General features: G+C 42.4%; 2 pseudogenes; both read left to right on the top strand.

Annotated features, from left to right (window-relative positions):
• The first annotated feature begins 7,579 nt into the window (after positions 1-7,579).
• Positions 7,580-9,832, top strand: LOC148738297 (uncharacterized; annotated as a pseudogene).
• Positions 9,833-10,074: 242 nt separating this feature from the next.
• LOC148738296 (uncharacterized) lies at positions 10,075-11,293 on the top strand (annotated as a pseudogene).
• Positions 11,294-19,183: the final 7,890 nt, after the last annotated feature.

Here is a 19,183-nt window from a genome sequence, read left to right as displayed (position 1 = left end):
AGTAAAGTTATGGATGTACTGACTAGCTGAGTGATTGGTGACTCAAGGCAGGTTAGAAAATATGGAATGTCGGGACTCCAACCGGAACCAGAAATCTCCGAATTCCCAGAATGACCGAAAATGATAAATTTTAAAAGAATAAAAATTATTAATAAATAAATAGGAACATAATGATAATAAAGAATCCATTGATAAGTTATAATTTGTGGTAAATTTATAATTTAATTAAATAAATAAATCTTGCTAATGCTTCATTTTTATTAATAAAGCAGTCTAAGCAGTTTTAGAGATAACCTTGAAAGAGGAGTTGCTCTTAAAAACTACTGGCGCGTGGAGATTTATACTCTTTATGAAGTTGATGTACACGACATGGTTCAAAGGTACTTTGAAAACAATGGTAGACAAGTGCGAGACAGTAAAACAACAAGCAGTGTTGGGGCGATAGCCTGGCAGTTTATTTATTGACGGGTAATGACTAAACGAGACCCGCCCTCCCCAATAAAAAGAAAATACAATTATAAGCTCCTGCCGAAGGTAACAAATGTTAAAACACATGCAGATGAGGAAAGCTAATGTACAAGAAATTATCAAACGGGAGAGAGAGAAGGGAACTGAAAAACTGAGCGAACTAGTGATGCACGTGAGGCGAGAACCGAGACTGATGGAGTCGCAAGACTGCGGGTTAGAACATATCGAGCAATGAACTGAAGTGCGTCACTAGACTTTCAACTATATCCAGATAAATCGGTATATACATACATATGTATAAGCCAAATAGGCAACGTAGGATCCAGAACAGTGCTCGACAATGAAGGAGCGATTACAGTAGCAAATGGACTACTCAAGTTACGCACATATGATCTTAATACAGCCTGTTTCGTAGACCAACAAAAGTTGATCCATTCATCAGTCAAAAACACATGTATGGAGTTTGACTGATGAGTTGATCAACTTTTGTTGGTCTACGAAACAGGCTGTATTAAAATCATATATGCCTAACTATATATATATATATATATATATATATATATATATTTGCTACTATATATATATATATAGTAGCAAATGGACTACTCAAGTTACGCACATATGGATTTTAATACAGCCTGTTTCGTAGACCAACAAAAGTTGATCCACTCATCAGTCAAACTCCGTACACACTGAGGCATCGTGACGGTTAACTCTAACTCAGCAACGTGATCACATGACATTGTCTAAAAAATTCAAATCTTGAAAACCGTGCGCGCGCCGATAATAGCGTTAAGAATACTTGAGAATATATTTTCGCCGATGTCTACAATTGGATATTATTTCACTTCGCTACTGTAATCGCTCCTTCATTGTCGAGCACTGTCTTGGATCCTACGTTGCCTATTTCGCTTATATAACTCCTATTTTAAGATACAATGAATATATGAAGTTCATATATTTTGAACTGCGGTATTAGATACGTATGATGCACGATCCTCGCAGTAGATAGCGCTATTTATGCATTAGCGAAAATCAGACCTGAAAAAAATCAGGCCTGTACGGGACTCGAACCACTGACCTCTGCGATACTAGTGCAGCGCTCTACCAATTGAGCTAACAAGCCAACTGGGAGCAGGCCGTTAAGTTGATTCGTAATAAACCCGTGAAAGTGATAAATAAGATACAATGAATATATGAAGTTCATATATTTTGAACTGCGGTATTAGATACGTATGATGCACGATCCTCGCAGTAGATAGCACTATTCATGCAATAGCGAAAATCAGACCTGATTTTAACGGCCTGCTCCCAGTTGGCTTGTTAGCTCAATTGGTAGAGCGCTACACTAGCATCGCAGAGGTCAGTGGTTTGAGTCCCGTACAGGCCTGATTTTTTTCTGGTCTGATTTTCGCTATTGCATAAATAGCGCTATCTACTGCGAGGATCGTGCATCATACGTATCTAATACCGCAGTTCAAAATAGATGAACTTCATATATTCATTGTATCTTATTTATCACTTTCACGGGTTTATTACGAATCAACTTAACCGTGCCTGCTCCCAGTTGGCTTGTTAGCTAAATTGCACTAGTATCGCAGAGGTCAGTGGTTCGAGTCCCGTACAGGCCTGATTTTTTTCAGGTCTGATTTTCGCTATTGCATAAATAGCGCTATCTACTGCGAGGATCGTGCATCATACGTAGCTCCTATTTTGTTGAGCACTGTGTGACCGAAGATTCAAATATGGAACGTGTCGCGTTCCACTACTCAACGAAGAACATTCCTTTGGCATCAAGAAGGGAATTGACAAAGCAACTGATTGAAAAGACCGAACAATTTTTGCGCCGCATGAGATGGAAAGCATTCCACTTTTTGAACCCAGGACAAGCGGGAGAGAAAGAAACTTTCGGCTTCAAGACAAACAACTGCCCGCCGGTCATCGAAGAGCTGCGCGATTATGAGGACGGCATGCAATGATTAATCCAAAGCGTCCAATTCAAGAATACGAAATGCCAGTTTCAGAAAGAACTGAATGAAGATATCAAGTTGATTAAAAACGAAAATCGCTTATTCGTTAAAGCGGACAAATCTACCAATTTTTACAAGCTAGAGGCCACGAAGTATAATCAACTCCTGAACGACAACATCACCAAAACATACAAGAAAGCTGACAGCAAGCAACTCAGAAAAACTGACGCCGCAGCCAAAGCAATCACGAAGAAACTAGGTATTGACGACAGGGTCGAAGTTACCGCCCAGAGAAAAGCGTTCGTAACACTTAAAGACCATAAAGAAAATTTCTTAAACCGACCCACTTGTCGTTTGATCAACCCATCAAAACAGGAAATTGGAAAAATAAGCAAGAAAATTCTCAAAAATATTAACCAGAAACTTGTAAATGCAACAGGTGTTAATCAATAGAAGAACACATCCTCTGTGCTGCAGTGGTTCAAGAACTTACCAAATAAATGCGGATCTGCTTTCATCAGCTTCGATGTTGTAGAATTTTACCCCTCAGTAACGAAAGATCTACTCGGACGTGCCCTCGACTTCGCGTCTAACTACACGAACATCTCCCCAGATGATCGCCAAATCGTCCTACTTGCTAAGGAATCACTACAATTTAGCAATGAGACCCCATGGCAGAAGTAAAATTCCAACGGCCTTTTCGACGTCACCATGGGAAGTTATGATGGAGCGGAGACATGTGAACTAGTCGGCTGCTACCTCCTATCACAGCTTGCGACTATACCAGAAATCAACATCGGACTTTACCGTGACGACGGCCTTGCAGTTATAAACCAGACGCCCCAAAAAGTGGAGAGAATTAAGAAACAGATTTGCACGACATTTTCCGAAAACAACCTTAGAATTACCATCGAGGCAAACAAGAAAATCATCAACTTTCTCGATGTAACACTTGACCTGATAACCGGCAGATTCGGACCCTAATCAAAACCAGCAACTACCCCTCTACACGTACAAAGCAAGTCTAACCACCCACCTTGCATACTACGAAACATCCCCGAAGCAGTTAATAAAAGACTTTCTGAAATCTCTTCTGACGAAGACATTTTTAACAAAGCCGCACCTCCCTACCAAGACGCGTTACACAAGAGTGGCTACACATACAAGCTGCACCTCACTGAACCGGAACCGCACCGACCGCAATATCAAACCAAAAGGTGAAGAAACATAATTCGGTTTAACCCACCATTTAACAGAAACGTCCAGACCAACATTGGCAGAGCGTTTATTAACCTTATTGACAAGTGCTTTCCAGTCACCCACAAACTGAGGAAGATTTTCAATAGAAACACCATTAAACTGAGCTACTCATGCACACCCAATATGAAACAGATCATAGACGGGCATAACAAAGCCACAATCAGGAACGCAAAATGTCCGAAGAAAGCCGCCCCCAAAGATTGTGCAACTGCAGAAACGAAAACGAATGCCCTTTAGGAGGGGAATGTTTGTAAAGCGAGGTTGTCTACCAAGCCACAGTCGCTACCAGGGAAGAAACTGAAACGTACGTTGGTCTCACAGCGACAGATTTTAAGACTAGATGGCGCAACCACCGAATGTCGTTCAACCACGAGAGACGGCGAAATGACACAGAGCTGAGCAAGTACCTGTGGAAACTCAAGGAGAAGAGGGAAGACTATGCGATTTCATGGAAAATTATTGCTAGGGCTGGAGCATATTCCAATGCCACAAAACGTTGCAATCTATGCCTCACTGAGAAATTTTTTATCTTGTCTTATCCACATGAAGCCTCTTTAAACAAGCGAAGTGAAATAATATCCAATTGTAGACATCGGCGAAAATATATTCTCAAGTATTCTTAACGCTATTATCGGCGCGCGCACGGTTTTCAAGATTTGAATTTTTTAGACAATGTCATGTGATCACGTTGCTGAGTTAGAGTTAACCGTCACGATGCGTCAGTGTGTATGGAGTTTGACTGATGAGTGGATCAACTTTTGTTGGTCTACGAAACAGGCTGTATTAAAATCCATATGTGCGTAACTTGAGTAGTCCATTTGCTACTATATATATATATATATATATATATTGGTTGAAGCTCATATTGGGCGAAGCTCATCACCTTAGTTGTGATTTGAGCACTCTCGCATGGCAACGTGTCTGCACTTGGTCCCACAAGTGTAGCACCCAGGCAATGGTTTATTCCAGAGCTTGGCCCAGTGTCTGCACTGCACTGATGAGACCCACATAGGTCGAAACAGTGTGCACTGTCTGCAGTTATATATATATATATATATATAATTATACCTCAAGAATTAGGTTACTTGAACTTTTATTGCAACTCTGAGTTTCATGCCTCTTGCGAAGCAATCGTCAGGCAACTGCCAGAAATAACGGTTACAATCCACCAAAATTTAAAAGACGAAACAATGTATACATGCGCGCGCAACATACTGCACGCGCTATCGTAACGTTAGGTTCTCTAACAGGAATTTCCTGACATGTCTGCAACCTGATGTCAGCTCATTTCTTTTGTTTAAACTTGCCATCTGCGGTTTACAAATGATAAAATATTTTTCCCACAAACACAAGTTGCATCTTTTAGCTACATTGGAATACGAACTTGTGTTTGTGGGAAAAATATTTTATCATTTGTAAACCGCAGATGGCAAGTTTAAACAAAAGAAATGAGCTGACATCAGGATGCAGACATGTCAGGAAATTCCTGTTAAAGAACCTAACGTTACGATAGCGCGTGCAGTATGTTGCGCGCGCATGTATACATTGTTTCGTCTTTTAAATTTTGGTGGATTGTAACCGTTATTTCTGGCAGTTGCCTGACGATTGCTTCGCAAGAGGCATGAAACTCAGAGTTGCAGTAAAAGTTCAAGTAACCTAATTCTTGAGGTATAATTATCCATAGCTCTAGCCCTGCTATTGAGCACTTTTTAGTAGATAATGATCTCATTCCACTATTTTGGTTATATATATATATATATATATATATATATATAGTAGCAAATGGTCAGGTGTATATATATATAGTAGCAAATAGTCAGGTGTGATGACCACTACACTATCAGGACAACCATGCTGGCAACACGGCAATCGAAGATGTGATTTACGTGATCGAAGACATGGTCTCCCGGGAAACTTAATTTTCAAGGTGACAGAGTAGACAGGACATTTATTTATTTATTTATTATTTTAAGGTGAGACATTTATTCTATTTAAGTATGATTATTTGGGGTGTACAGGGTCAGGGTTTCCCTCGTATACAGAATTTGTTTAATTGAAATTAGCCTGTATCCGTAATTGGATCCTCTTTTGTTATCCGCTAAGTTGACTTCGGTCGTGTATCTTGAATAGATCCTTAGTTAGGTTTCATATGGGGTTATAGGCTTCCCCTACTCTGCCACCTTGAAAATTAAGTTTCCCGGGAGACCACGTCTCCGATCACATAAATCACATCTTCGATTGCCGTGTTGCCAGCATGGTTGTCCTGATAGTGTAGTGGTCATCACACCTGACTAGTAACAGGGGGACGTGGGTTCAAATCCCGCCCAGGGCAAATTTTCTTTTCAAACATTTATTCTATTTAAGTATGATTATTTGGGGTGTACAGGGTCAGGGTTTCCCTCGTATACAGAATATATATATATATATATATTCCTTATCGTTGAAATTACCTGATGAGTGTTGTCATTTCGACCATACGAAACAGAGCTGTCGTAATAAAACGATGAACTACCTCTGAAGTCTTGAACCAGTTTGCTATAATTATCAATGCTCCTGTAAGAGTTGAGCGCTCTTTGAAATACATTCAAATCAACTTCAAGAATATATATATATATATATCCATCAACAGTGCCATAGGTAGTCTTTTTTTGTTACGTCACGTGGTCCCCTTTATTTTATCGAGGGAAAATTTTGCATTTTCTTCCTTATTATAAATAGAACTGATTACTTTGTATTTTTATTGAAATAGGTATGATTTATTATCGGTAATCATTAAATAATTTGTTATCATTGTTTGATTTATGATTTCTCGGTCATTCCGGGAATTCCGGGTATTCTGGGTATTCCGAGTATTCCGAGTATTCCGGTTCCGAATGATGGCATTCCATGATTTACAACCGGTGACTCAAAGACTACTAGTGACTGATTGGTTGGCTGACATGTTTACTAAGTGGTTGACTAGCTTTTTTTTCTGATTGGTTTACTAATTGGCTGACTGACTGGCTGACTGGCAGGTTGACTGACTGGCTTACTGATTGCTTGACTGACTGGCCTACCCGCTGACTGGCTAATTGACTGGCGTGTTGACCTACTGGTCGACCGATTGAGTGAGTGACTGGTTGACTGACTGGCTGACTGGTTGACTGACTAAGTGACCTGCTGACTGACTGACTGACTGACTGACCGGCTACTGGCGACTACTGGTGACTGACTGGCTGACTGATATGTTGACTGTTTTTCTGACTGATTAGTTCACAGATTGGCTGACTTACTTGTTGATTGACTGACTGGCCGTCTGACTGACTGACGTATTGACTGACTGACTGGCCTACTGACTGGTTGACTGACTGACTGATCCGCTAACTGACGGGGACTGATTTACTAGTTGACTGGTGTGATGACTGAGTGGTCGACTGATTGGCTGACTGACTGGTTGACTGACTGGTTGACTGACTGTTTGACCGACTTGCTGAGTGACTGGTGAACGGAAGTTGCGTAATCACACAGGAGACGCTTTTAGAGATGACGCAATGCGAAAGTTGCGTAAGTACATGTAGGCTGGATCACGAGGTTTTGTTTGTGAGAGCAGAAATTAAAAGAGACGTTGTGAAACGAGGAGGAGAATAAAACAGGATTTGTTATGGACAATTTCGAACACGTGAGTTAGAGTGTATCCCACAAGTTCGGTACATTTGTGGTGCTGTGATCAGGATTAAGGAAACAGCGGAGACAACGCGACGATACAGGATTTGAGAGATTTAGACCAACCCCGTGCTCGAAGCACAAAAGGCAAATTCATCGCAGAAAAGGAGCAGGCTTCAGAAGCGCTAGAGCGTCTAGAAAGAGACATCGACAAGGAGGTCGCAAAGCTGAAATATTACATGGAGCCAGCCGACGAATTGATTGAAGATAAGGATTACTTAGAGATGGAAATCCCTGTAAAACAAGGGACTCAAATAATCGGTAAAATTACGGATCTCATTTTACAGCTGGAAGGCTTGAAGCTAGACCTTGGAGCTTCGGCACGGGACGTTCGAAAGTGGAAAAAGGACAAGAAAAAATGAGTTTCTTCCCTTTCTACGGGAAAGGGACAAGATTTCAGAATTATTGTCGACCAAGCAAAGACAAAGGTACGGAATTGGGAGGCCAAACGGGAGCGCGAGGAGCGCGTCACGCGAGAAAGACAACAGCAAGAAAAGGAATTCTGGGAGGAAAGGTTCAAGGCCGAGTTGCGTGTGGCAGAGCAAATGCTGGAGATGGAATCGGCCGCGAAAGCCACTCAGGCAAAGCTTCCGAAGTTAAGAATTACACCTTCTAAGGGCACATCATCGGATTGGGTTCGACTCGAAGATATGTTTGTCACTCAAGTCCACAATCGACCAGTTCCAGACGAAGAGAAATTTGGCTACTTCAAGTTAGACATGGTCGTACCCAAGGTAAGGGAGAAAATTTCTAACCTTAAACCAGGTACCTTGGGGTACAAGACGGCATGAGAGAGATTACAAAAGGAACATGGGCAAGCTAAGCTTGTTGTGAACGCCCACATGGACGAAATAATAAACTTGACACCAGTAAAAGGGGACAGTTTCGAGAAAGTAAGAGAGTTCTATAAGGGGTTAAGCAAAAATTACGACGCCTTGCAAACCCTGGGGGAGGCCGACATGCTGAGGGGATTCGTGATGACAACACTGAAGAAATTTCCGCAAGTTAAACCTGATCTTGTGAGAGTTGACGATCACTGGGAGGAATGGAGCATGAAGGAATTCATTGAAAACCTGCAAAAGTGGCTAAAAAAGAACAAGGTGGAGGGGACTCGCGGAAAAGAGAGGCACTGGTATAGAAGGGGAAAGAGGGACGCCGGCCGTTAGCCCAAGGTCCCTTCCTGCCTATACTGCCAAGGGGACCACTGGGGGAGGCCTGTGGAGTTTTCGACACAATAGAAAAAAGAGGAAATTTCTTCCACGAAAGGAGATTCTGTTACAACTGTGGAAGTGAGGGACATGGGGCGAGCCACTGCCGAAGTCGCCCTTGTTTTAAGTGCAAGTCGAGACACCACACAAGCCTGCGTGACAGACATTTGGTGAATGGACCGAGTGACGGCACGGTGTTCACAGCACATAACCCCGGCTCAGAAGATCGATCGATCGTTACCAGCCATCATTCCGCTGAAGATTCAAGGAATCGCCTTATGGGCTTACTTGGATACTGGCTCTGGGAGAAACTTCATATCAGGAGAAGCAATCGAGGAGCTAAATTTGAAGCTTACGCGCCATGAGTCACGCCAATTCGTCACTATCAATGGTGTTCAGAAACAGTCCTTGCCCATAGACCACTTTCATAAATGGCTGCCGTATAAATATTCTTTTGTTTAAATTTAAATTAGCCCTACTGGCCTCCCTTGAGATAATGTATTCTTTTGAATTTTGTACTGGAGAACGAGGCCAGTAGTAATTCAAATTTAAACAAAAGAATGTTAATCCGGCAGCAATGTATGAAAGTGGTCTATATTTGATGTGAGACTTGTGTCTTTAGATCATAGAACGAGCGAGCTAATAGAAATTACTGGGAGTAGAATGAGAGATTTCACAACCGTGAGGAGACCGACCGTTAAGGAGTTGAAGATAACATACGAACATGCCCGAGACAAACAGTTCTACGTGACCGCAAGTGAAGAGTATCCAATTCACGTGATTTTGGGCGACAGAACCAAAATAAGGACCGACCGAACAATCAAGGGGCACCCAGAGGACCCAATAGTAGAGGGCACAACGTTTGGATGAGTCATCCACGGGGGCGTAGAGTACACACACAACAAGTGTATGTACGCCCAGGAGACGGGTGACTACGAGAGACTCTACAGCTTAGACGTGTTGGAGGTAGAGGACAGAGGAGAGCATGATCAGTCGGACGTACTCATTAGTTTCAAGGAGAGTGTCAAGAGGGGAGCAGACGGCCGGTACGAAGTGAGCGTGCCTTGGATTCCATGTAGTTGCTTGTCTAGTACGAACGAACGGCCTAGCAGGAGACGCCTAATCAGAGTGGAGAAGAAGTTGAGTCAAAACTCAAACTTGAGGGAAGAGTATGAGAGTATCGTAAGAGATCAGCTAAAGGTAGGAGTAGTGGAGATGCGCTAAAGACGCCGGTGGTTATTAAATGAGAAACAGTGGCCGGATCAGCCAGATTTCAAGTGCACCAAGAGCGTCAACGATGAACACAAACCTATCAAGGAAGAAACCCTCTACGCTAAAGAGCCCAAGCCCGACGAGTGGGAGGCGCTGCTAGAGAGACACAAGCATTGGAAGAATCTGCAAGTAACGGCCTGGGTAGTGAGGTATCTCAACACTTCCTTTGCGAGACGACGGAAAGCAAGAAGCTAATGGGGCCGTTGACAACGGAGGAGATGGGAAACGCAAAGGAACGTTGGGTGAAGAGGGTCCAAAGTAGTATCTCTCCGAATTTGCAAACACCTGGGTGGGAGCTAGTCAGGAATGATACCAGCATCTTGAGGTGCAGCGGAAGGATTTCCGGTTACAACCCTATATACATCGAAGGGGGGCTGTTTGCTGAGAAACTTATCGCTCATACGCATGAGCGGATAATACATCTGGGAGTCGCAAATACAATGGCGAACATACGGAACGAGTGGTGGATTCCAAGGCTGAGGTCCAAGGTCAAGAAAGTGATCAATCGATGTAACACCTGCAAGGTATTCAGCACAAGGCCCTATGGATCCACAACGACAGCTGCGATGCCGAGGTTTCGGACGGAGAATGGGCGGCCATTCGAAACAACTGGAGTAGATTTCACAGGTCTACTTGACTAAAAAGTAACCAAGAAGGAGCGAGGCAAATGTCATGTCTTGATCTTCACTTGCGCCACCTCAGGAGCGGTGCACCTGGAAGTAACAAAATCACAAACGGCGGAGTGGGAGGCGCTGTTAGAGAGACACAAGTATATTCAGAGGAAGCTGAACTCGTTCATTGCCAAGAAGACCAGACCTCGCCTCATCATTTCAGAGAACGCCTCGGTATTTAAGGCTACCGCAACATGGATAAAGAAGATACAGAAGAGCGACAGGCTACAAGACCATCTCGCGAGAGAAGACATCAGATGGCAATTCAACCTTTCCAGGTCCCCATGGTGGGGTGGAATGTATGAGCGGATTATCAAATACGTAAAGAAGACTCTTTACAAGACGTTACGCAGGACAAACCTTAACTTTGAGCAGCTCGAGACGGTGAGTCAACACAGAGAGGCAAATGAACAACCGCCCCTTGACATACCTCGAAAGCGAGGGCGGGGAGGAACAAATCCTGACCCCTAATGTGCTGATGTGGGTGCAGAACGCACACGAGATAGAGGAAACGGAGGAAGACGGAGAGGAAGTGAGTAAACTTCAGAAACGCCTGAAGGAAGCCAAGCAGCATGCCTGAAAAAGACGGAAGCACGAAGACGGAATACACAGTTTGTTAGAAAGCCATCGGGTTAACGGGAAGGCTCCCCCACTACCGGACATTAAAGAAGTCGTGCTAGTCGTGGGCGATGAGAAAAACCGAGCGAAGTGGAAAAAAGGCAGAGTAATACGCCATGTTTGAGGGAGAGTTAGGGTCATCAGAGGAGTAATTCTGCTGCACAAGGGCCATAACATTGAGAGACCACTAAGCCTGGTCTGCCCACTGGAGATCAAGTGGCCAGTCATAACTGAGGACACGCCCCTACAGCTGATGCCTGGAGATCAACAGACAGGGCGCTTCAGGAGTAGTAGACAAGCCGCTGAGACTGCGAGAGAGAAAACACGAGTGATCGCCGCGGATGATGACGATGACTGATATCGTTCTAGTTCAATTAGTCACTTAAGTTTGAACACTGTTTCGGTAAAAATTAAGTGACACTTTTAAATTCTAGGGGAGTGTGAACGGAAGTTGCGTAAGCACACAGGAGACGCTTTTAGAGATGACGCAATGCGAAAGTTGCGTAAGTACGTGTAGGCTAGATCACGAGGTTTTGAGAGTGTGAGAGCAGAAATTAAAAGAGACGTTGTGAAACGAGGAAAATAAAATAGGATTTGTTAAGGACAATTTTCGAACACGTGAGTTAGAGTGTACCCCACAAGTTCGGCACACTGGTCAGTGAGTCAGTCAAACAGTTGATCTGCCAAATTCCGCGAGGTACTTTTCTAAAGTTGATTTCATAGGATACTTTCTAGAGTTTAGAGTATTTCTTTTCTTCATTCTTTATTCAATTTGCTTGAATTGACCTGCTTTACCACCTCTTACCAAAGTCGTGATCAGCAACAATGATAGTGAAACGTTGTATTCTAAGAGTGTTTATACGTGTCACATCCTCGGAGACCCAGGGGCTGTAGGTCGATTTCAAGTTAGGGCATGAAGAGCCCCTGGGGACATTTTCTTACAAGACTAGTTCCAAACGGTCGCAGTCGTTCTGCCATCTGATTGGTGCCAGAAAATCTTTGTGTTTTTCTGCCCAATCAGAGTGAAATGTACTTTAGCGTCCTTTCGTGTGTTTTAACACGGACATAGACTAATAGCCCAGTTGCTCGCTATGTTTGTTTGTGCCGTGTGACGGAGATTTGCCTGAAGTGAAAAGTTTCAGTCTCAGCACACAATGTAAGAGAAATCGATCAGATTGTCCGCGAAAATCGTACCGGAAATTATACTGAATACTTTCGCAGGTATCACTAGAGAACGTGTTTTAAAGTTTGCGAGGTTTGTATACAACAAGATGGTTGCAGTCATTGATATGTCGCTTTAAACGTTAAACGAGATTTAAGCTTAAATCTTTCTAGATTTTCTGCATAATTTGCTGTGACTGAAACTTTGCCAATCCCGTGAAGTTATTTCGTCGCACGGGCGACGTAGGTATGTCGAGCAACTGGCACTTTCGCCTTGGTAGCTTTCTGCTTTCTGTGCGCGCCAAAATCTAATCTTCGCTTTGTAGTAAAGTCGTTCACAATACGGCTTCAATTCGTGGACGACCTCCAGTAAGCGCTTAGAGAAAGCTTAGTTGTGTTTCCGGTTAGCTAATTAAAATCTGAACAAAAACTTAAACGAGAACATCGTGGGAAGGAGAGATTTGTTCGGGCAGTTACCGAAGGGGTTTGGAAAGAGTTTAATCTTTCAACTGCTGCCTAGAGTGTTGAAATTCTTGAGCTAGGAAGGCCACGGATTCTCTTCTAGTCCCTTAGTCATTGTCATTTCACCTCTTCTGTCGATTGTTGAAGACCAAGTTAAATACCCTCGATGATTGGGAATCGATCCGATGCCGCTTTCAATGGGAAAAACAAAACCAAAGACCAAGAAATATTGGATGGAAAGGGCGGGTTTGCTTTATTGCAAATGTCAGCTTAATAGTACAGGGTCATCTACCCTCATCTAACAAGCAAAAGTTTCCACGCTTAGCTTTTCTTTTTTTTCAAGCGAAGATGAGATTAGATTTTGGCACGCACAGAAAGTTGCGCAGGTACCAGTTGCTCGACATACCTGCGTGGCCCGTGCGACGAAATAACTTCACGGGATTGGCAAAGTTTCAGTCACAGCTAATTATGCAAAAAATCTAGAAAGATTTAGGCTTAAATCTCGTTTAACGTTTAAATGTTGTATGCAAACCTCGCAAACTTTAAAACACGTTCCCTAGTGATACCTGAGAAAGCATTCAGTATAATTTCCGGTAAGATTTTCGCGGACAATCTGATCGATTTCTCTTACATTGTGTGCTCAGACTGAAACTTTTCACCTCAAGCAAATCTCCGTCGCATGGTCCAAACATAGCGAGCAACTGAGAAATTAGTATTTGTCCGTGTTGCAACACACGAAAGGACTCTAAAGCACACTTCACTCTGATTGGGCAGAAAAACACAAAGATTTTCTGGCACCAATCAGATGGCAGAACGACTGCGACCGTTTGGTCGTTTGAAACTAGTCCCCAGGGGCTCTTCATGCCCTAACTTGAAATCGACCCAGAGCCCCTGGGTCTCCGAGGATGTACGTGTCAAAGAAGTCGAAAGATGATTTCATTTTGTTTTGAACCAAAACCGAATTGGAATGTTCTAAAGCTTGCCCATAACTGTCATGTAGTTAGGTGTGGTTTGGTGTAGTAGGTGTAGTTGCGTGTGTTAGGGGTAGTTTGGTGTAGTATGGTGTAGTATACTCTAGTAGGTATAGTTAAGTGTAGTAGGTGCAGTTTGGTGTAGTAGTTGTAGTTAAGTCTAGTAGTTGTAAGATGGTGCAGCTTGATGTAGTAGTAGTAGTTTGGTGTAGTGGGTGTAGTTCAGTGTAATTTGGTGTAGTAGGCGTATTTAAAAGTAGTGGGTGTACTTTGTTGTAGTTTAGTGTGGTAGGTGTAGTTAAGTGTAGTAGATGTAGTTTAATGTTTTTTATGTAGTAGGTGTACTTAAGTGTAGTAGATGTAGTTTAATGTTGTTTTATGTAGTAGGTGTTTTATGTAGTATGTTTGTTTTTTGTGTAGTTTGGTGTAATAGGTGTAGTTCAGTGTCGTAGGTGAAGTAAGTGTAGGTTTAGGTGTGTTAGGTGTAGTTACGTGTGTTAGGTGTAGGTTTGGTGAAGTAGGTATAGTTTGGTGTAGTAGGTGTACTTTAATGTGGTAGGTGTAGTTTGGTATAGTGGGTGTAGTTCGGTGTGCTTTGATGCAGTAGGTGTAGCTTGGTGTAGTAGGCGAAAAATTAAGTTACTACACAAAACTACACTAAACTAAAGAAAAACACACCAAACTTCCAAAAACTACACTTACTACACCAACCTACACCAAACTACACCAAACTACACCTACTACACGTACTACACCAAACCACACCAAACAACAAATAAAACACCTACTACACCTACTGCACCAAACTACACCTACTTCACCAAACTACAGGTACTACACCACACTACACGTACCACACTAAACTACACCAAATTACATCTTTAATAAAATAGAGGGCAAAACTACTGAATGCTGATTGGTCAATGAAGAGGATATTTTTTCTTAATTTTGGTTAGGAAGAGGGCAAAATTACTGGCTCGTGATTGGTACTCAGGTTGCTCAGCAACAGGTTATGCTGTCGAAAAAGTGTTGCTGAAGATTTTCTGTAGAAATGGCGTCTCGTTTCGAGATAGTTGACGAGGAATATATCGAAGAATTAAAAGACAAGAGTGAAAACGAAACACGTAGAAAAGCATGGAGTACTGGAAGAACGTTTATAAAAAGTGGGCGAGTGAAAGAAACTTCCAAGCAAATTTAGAAGAGTAGGAGAGCGATGTCCTCGACCGAACACTGGCGCAGTTTTATGCCGAGTTTCGAAAAGAAAACGGGGATGAATATGAGCCCGACTGCCTAAAAGTAATGGAGAGACTATCACTGGAGAGATATCTAAAATCAAAAGCCTATCCAAAGTCCTGGTATCTTTGTGCAAAAATAAAATTTCATTCAGCTTATTCGTGCGTTTGTGACCATTGATTCTCTGTCAACTTTAAATGGCTTCCTATGACTGATTACTGAAGAGCGCATACAGAAATTCAGTAATTTTTCCCTCAATTTCATTAACAAGTGATCGCAATGGGTCCTCGTAAAATTAAGGATTAATATCACTTTTGTTTTCAGAAGTTGCTGAAATTGCCCTCGTCGTTTGGCGACTCGGGCAATTTCAGCAACTTATGAAACACGCGTGATATTAATCCTTAATTTTACTCGGCCCCGTGCGATGACCTATATGTAGTAGGTGTGGTTAAGTGTATTGTTGTGTAGTAGGTGTAGTTTTGTGTAGTAAGTGTAGTTTATAGACAGGTAAAAACGAACGATATAATATCCCGACGTTTCGGCGACTTCATGACGCCATTATCAAGGGTACAAATGAAAATAAAATTAACAAATGCGAATTTAAGAGTTACAACTAATTTGCATAGGGGAGGTAGCTACACAAATACTTTAGCACGGATAGAATCCGTTTCCACGTTCAAACTCGGTGTTAATTGTTTGATGTAAGGCATCTCGTTGACCAGACAATCGAATTTGTCTGGTCAACGAGATGCCTTACATCAAACGATTCTTGTAACCGCTGACGACAGGACAAGATGGCGGCCATTTTTCGTACTCCGACAATTTTGGCCTTATATGCCGTATTTTTCATGCAAAAAAACTTGTTATTTATCACAAATTATGGCGGAAAGGTATGGAAAAGCTCCAATGATACAACGGATATGCAGTACGAATTTTCGAGCGGAATTAAACTTGGTTATCCGTCTTCGTAGTGTTGGTCGGTTCGAGTCACATGGAGTGAGGTATCTCGTGGGGAGGATCAAGCGGTATCCAAATTCGACCTCCACATCTCAGCTAACTCGTGTGGCAATCAGCGGGGATGTGTCTCTGAACCCCGGGCCCTCGGTAAAGCCCAAGTGTGGTGTGTGTTCAAGAACGCTGGCAAGAAATCATCGGGCTGTACTCTGTTATTGTTGTAAGGGGCTAAGTCACATAAAGTGTGCGAACGTGACACCCAGCGAGTACAAACGAATTCAGGATTTGCCAAACAAGACTTGGGTCTGCTCAGCGTGTATGACTATCTCCACGCATAACGATTTACCATTTCATGGAATTGGAAACACCACTCTTGAAGATTTATTCATGAATGAACCAGCTGTCATGGATTATACAGATCAGATTGACTCTCAGGACCGTGATTTTGCAAGTTTTATGGATGTTCGAGTGAAGTACAGCTCTAATTTCTTGACAGCACATTTGAATATCAACAGCTATCAGAATAAATTTGAAGAGATGAGGGAAATTATACAAAAGCTAAGAATTCAAGTGATTTTCATTGGTGAAACCAAAATTGACTCTTCCTATCCCGATGCACAATTTGCTATATCAGGGTACCAGCTTTACCGAAGTGACAGGATGAAAGGAGGAGGTGGTCTTTTGGCTTATGCGTCATCTAAAGTGATTTGCAAACGGTTAAAAGTTCCTGGGAGCTACAGAACTATTGAATCATTGGTTTTGGACGTTGAGCTCAAAGGGAGACGTGTAATTGTGGCTGGCTTGTATCGCCCTCCCAAACCTCGTGTCAGCAAGTATCAACTGCAACTGGGGGAGGAGATTAATCACTTTTGTAACTGGGCTTCAATGCAGGGACATGCACTTGTGTTATTGGGGGATTTAAACCTTGATAGACTCCGCTCTGATAAGCCTGAAGGCAAATTGTTGATTGATACAGAGGAGACCCATGGACTTGAGTGTGTAATTACGGAGCCAACTAGGATTCAAACTAGGGCTGGTAAGACTACCAAGACCCTCATTGACGTTATCTTGACTAATGAAGCTCATTTATTTGTCCAGAGTGGGATTTACGAACCGGGTCTTAGTGACCACCCACTAGTGTATGGCTTCATGCAAGACACAGCAGCTAAAGTCAAGCCTAGAATTATCAAATTCCGTTCAGTTAAGAACTTTGATAAGGAGAAATTTCAAGAACACCTTAACTCAGCACCCTGGCATGTTGGGGAAGTTTTCGATAGTGTGGAGGATCGGGTTGGTTTTGTAAGTACACTACTGACGGAGATTTTCAATGACCATATGCCATTTAAACAAATGCGTGTCAGAGATCAGGATGTACCATATATGAACTCAGAGTGGAAGGAGGCAATACGGGCAAGACGCAGGGCTGCTAGGCCATACAGGAGGACAAATGCTCCAGAGGACTTGATCAATCTTAAAAAGTTTCGAAATGAGGCGACTAGACTGCGTAGGAAAGCAATAAAGAGCTATTGGAAAATGAAAGCCGAGGATCTTAAGAACAAACCACAAGACTTTTATAAAACTTTTATGCCCTTCTTGTCATCAAAGTCAAACTGCAGGCAAGTCTCAGACATTAAGCTTAATATTAATGGTCAAGCTAGTAGTAATAAGGTTGACATCTCCGAGGCTTTTGGGGAGTATTTTGCAACAATTGCTGATGGTATTGGCCAATTGGATATAAATAAGTGCTCTCCGGGTGATTTTGACAATCACTGCAGTTTGATGGCCATAAGGGCGGCTAACCACGATAATAGTTCTTCTCTTTCCAAAGCGTTAAACCTTGTGAAGTAGAGGACAGGCTTAAAAAGCTGAAGCTAGGCAAGGCTATGGGCTGGGACCTAATCCCCCCGCGGGCACTTATATCCGGGGCTAGTGAATTGGCTGTACCACTTGCCAATCTGTTTAACATCTACATTGAGCAGGGGCATTGGCCAACTGACTGGAAGAAGGGAGAATGGACCCCAGTTCACAAGAAAGACGATCAACTGCAAAAAGAAAACTATCGTCCTGTGACTGTGCAAATTGTTATTAATAAAATCTTTGAGCAACTCCTTTCTTCCCAAATCACTGGTAACTATAATAATAGCCTGTGTGACCATTTGACTGCATATAGAAAGAGGAACAGTTGCGAGACTGCCTTGTTATGCCTGACTGAGAGCTGGAGGCACTCATTGGACAATGGGGAGTGTGTTGGTGTGTTGTCAACAGATATCAGTAAGGCGTTTGATTGTCTGTTCCCACCACTCATGCTGGCTAAACTAAGAGCATACAGTTTTGATGATGTCAGCCTCAAACTCATGGCATCATATTTTGAAAATCGCCAAGCAAGAGTGAAGCTAGAGAACACAACAAGCGGATGGAGGAAGGTGGTAAGAGGGTGCCCTGAAGGCTCTTCTCTTGGGCCTTTGATGTGGAATCTTTATCAGAATGATCTGACTTATGTAATGAAGTCGAATATGTGTATGCGGATGATCACCAGTTTTTCGAAGCAAGTAAAGATGTCCAGCTAATCCAAACAAGATTACAGGAGAGTGTCTGTAATCAGAGAACTGTTTACAGGGAAACTTTACCAAATATGGTAGCATGCTCATTAGCAAGCAAAAAGATGCCAATATCAATATTGACATAGACGGTAATAGAGTTTCCCACTATCAGAACATTAAATTATTAGGTGTACGCATTGATTCTCAATTGACCTTTAATGTCCACATAAGTGAGATTTGCATAAAAGCTAGTCAGAGAGTGGGAGTAATGATAAGGTTGCGCAACTTGATACCAGTCACTGCTAAGCTGCAGCTGTATAAGGCTGCAGTCTTGCCCTATTTGACTTACTGCAGTACTGTATGGCACTTTTGTAGGGAAAGTGATGCAAGAAAAGTGGAGCATGTCCAGGATAGGGGTTTTAGGGCAGTTTTCCGTGACTGGAACGCTAACTATAGGCGGTTGTTAGAATGAGCTAAATTGCCCACCCTAGTGAACCGTAGATTGCAAGATATAGCGACCATCATGTATAAAGTAAAATTTAAGCTAGCACCAAGCTCTATACAAGATTTATTTTCAGCAAATCACACAGTGTATAACTTAAGAGTTAAACAATTTACTATTCCAAGATTTTACTCTATTAATTATGGCAGGCATTCCCTTAGGTAATTAGGACCTGTGCTATGGGCTAAGCT

The sequence above is a fragment of the Stylophora pistillata genome, chromosome 2, assembly GCF_964205215.1.
Source record: "Stylophora pistillata chromosome 2, jaStyPist1.2, whole genome shotgun sequence".
Taxonomy (NCBI): Eukaryota; Metazoa; Cnidaria; class Anthozoa; order Scleractinia; family Pocilloporidae; genus Stylophora; species Stylophora pistillata.
Note: the sequence above shows the minus strand (reverse complement) of the source record. Positions and strands in the feature narration are given on the sequence as shown.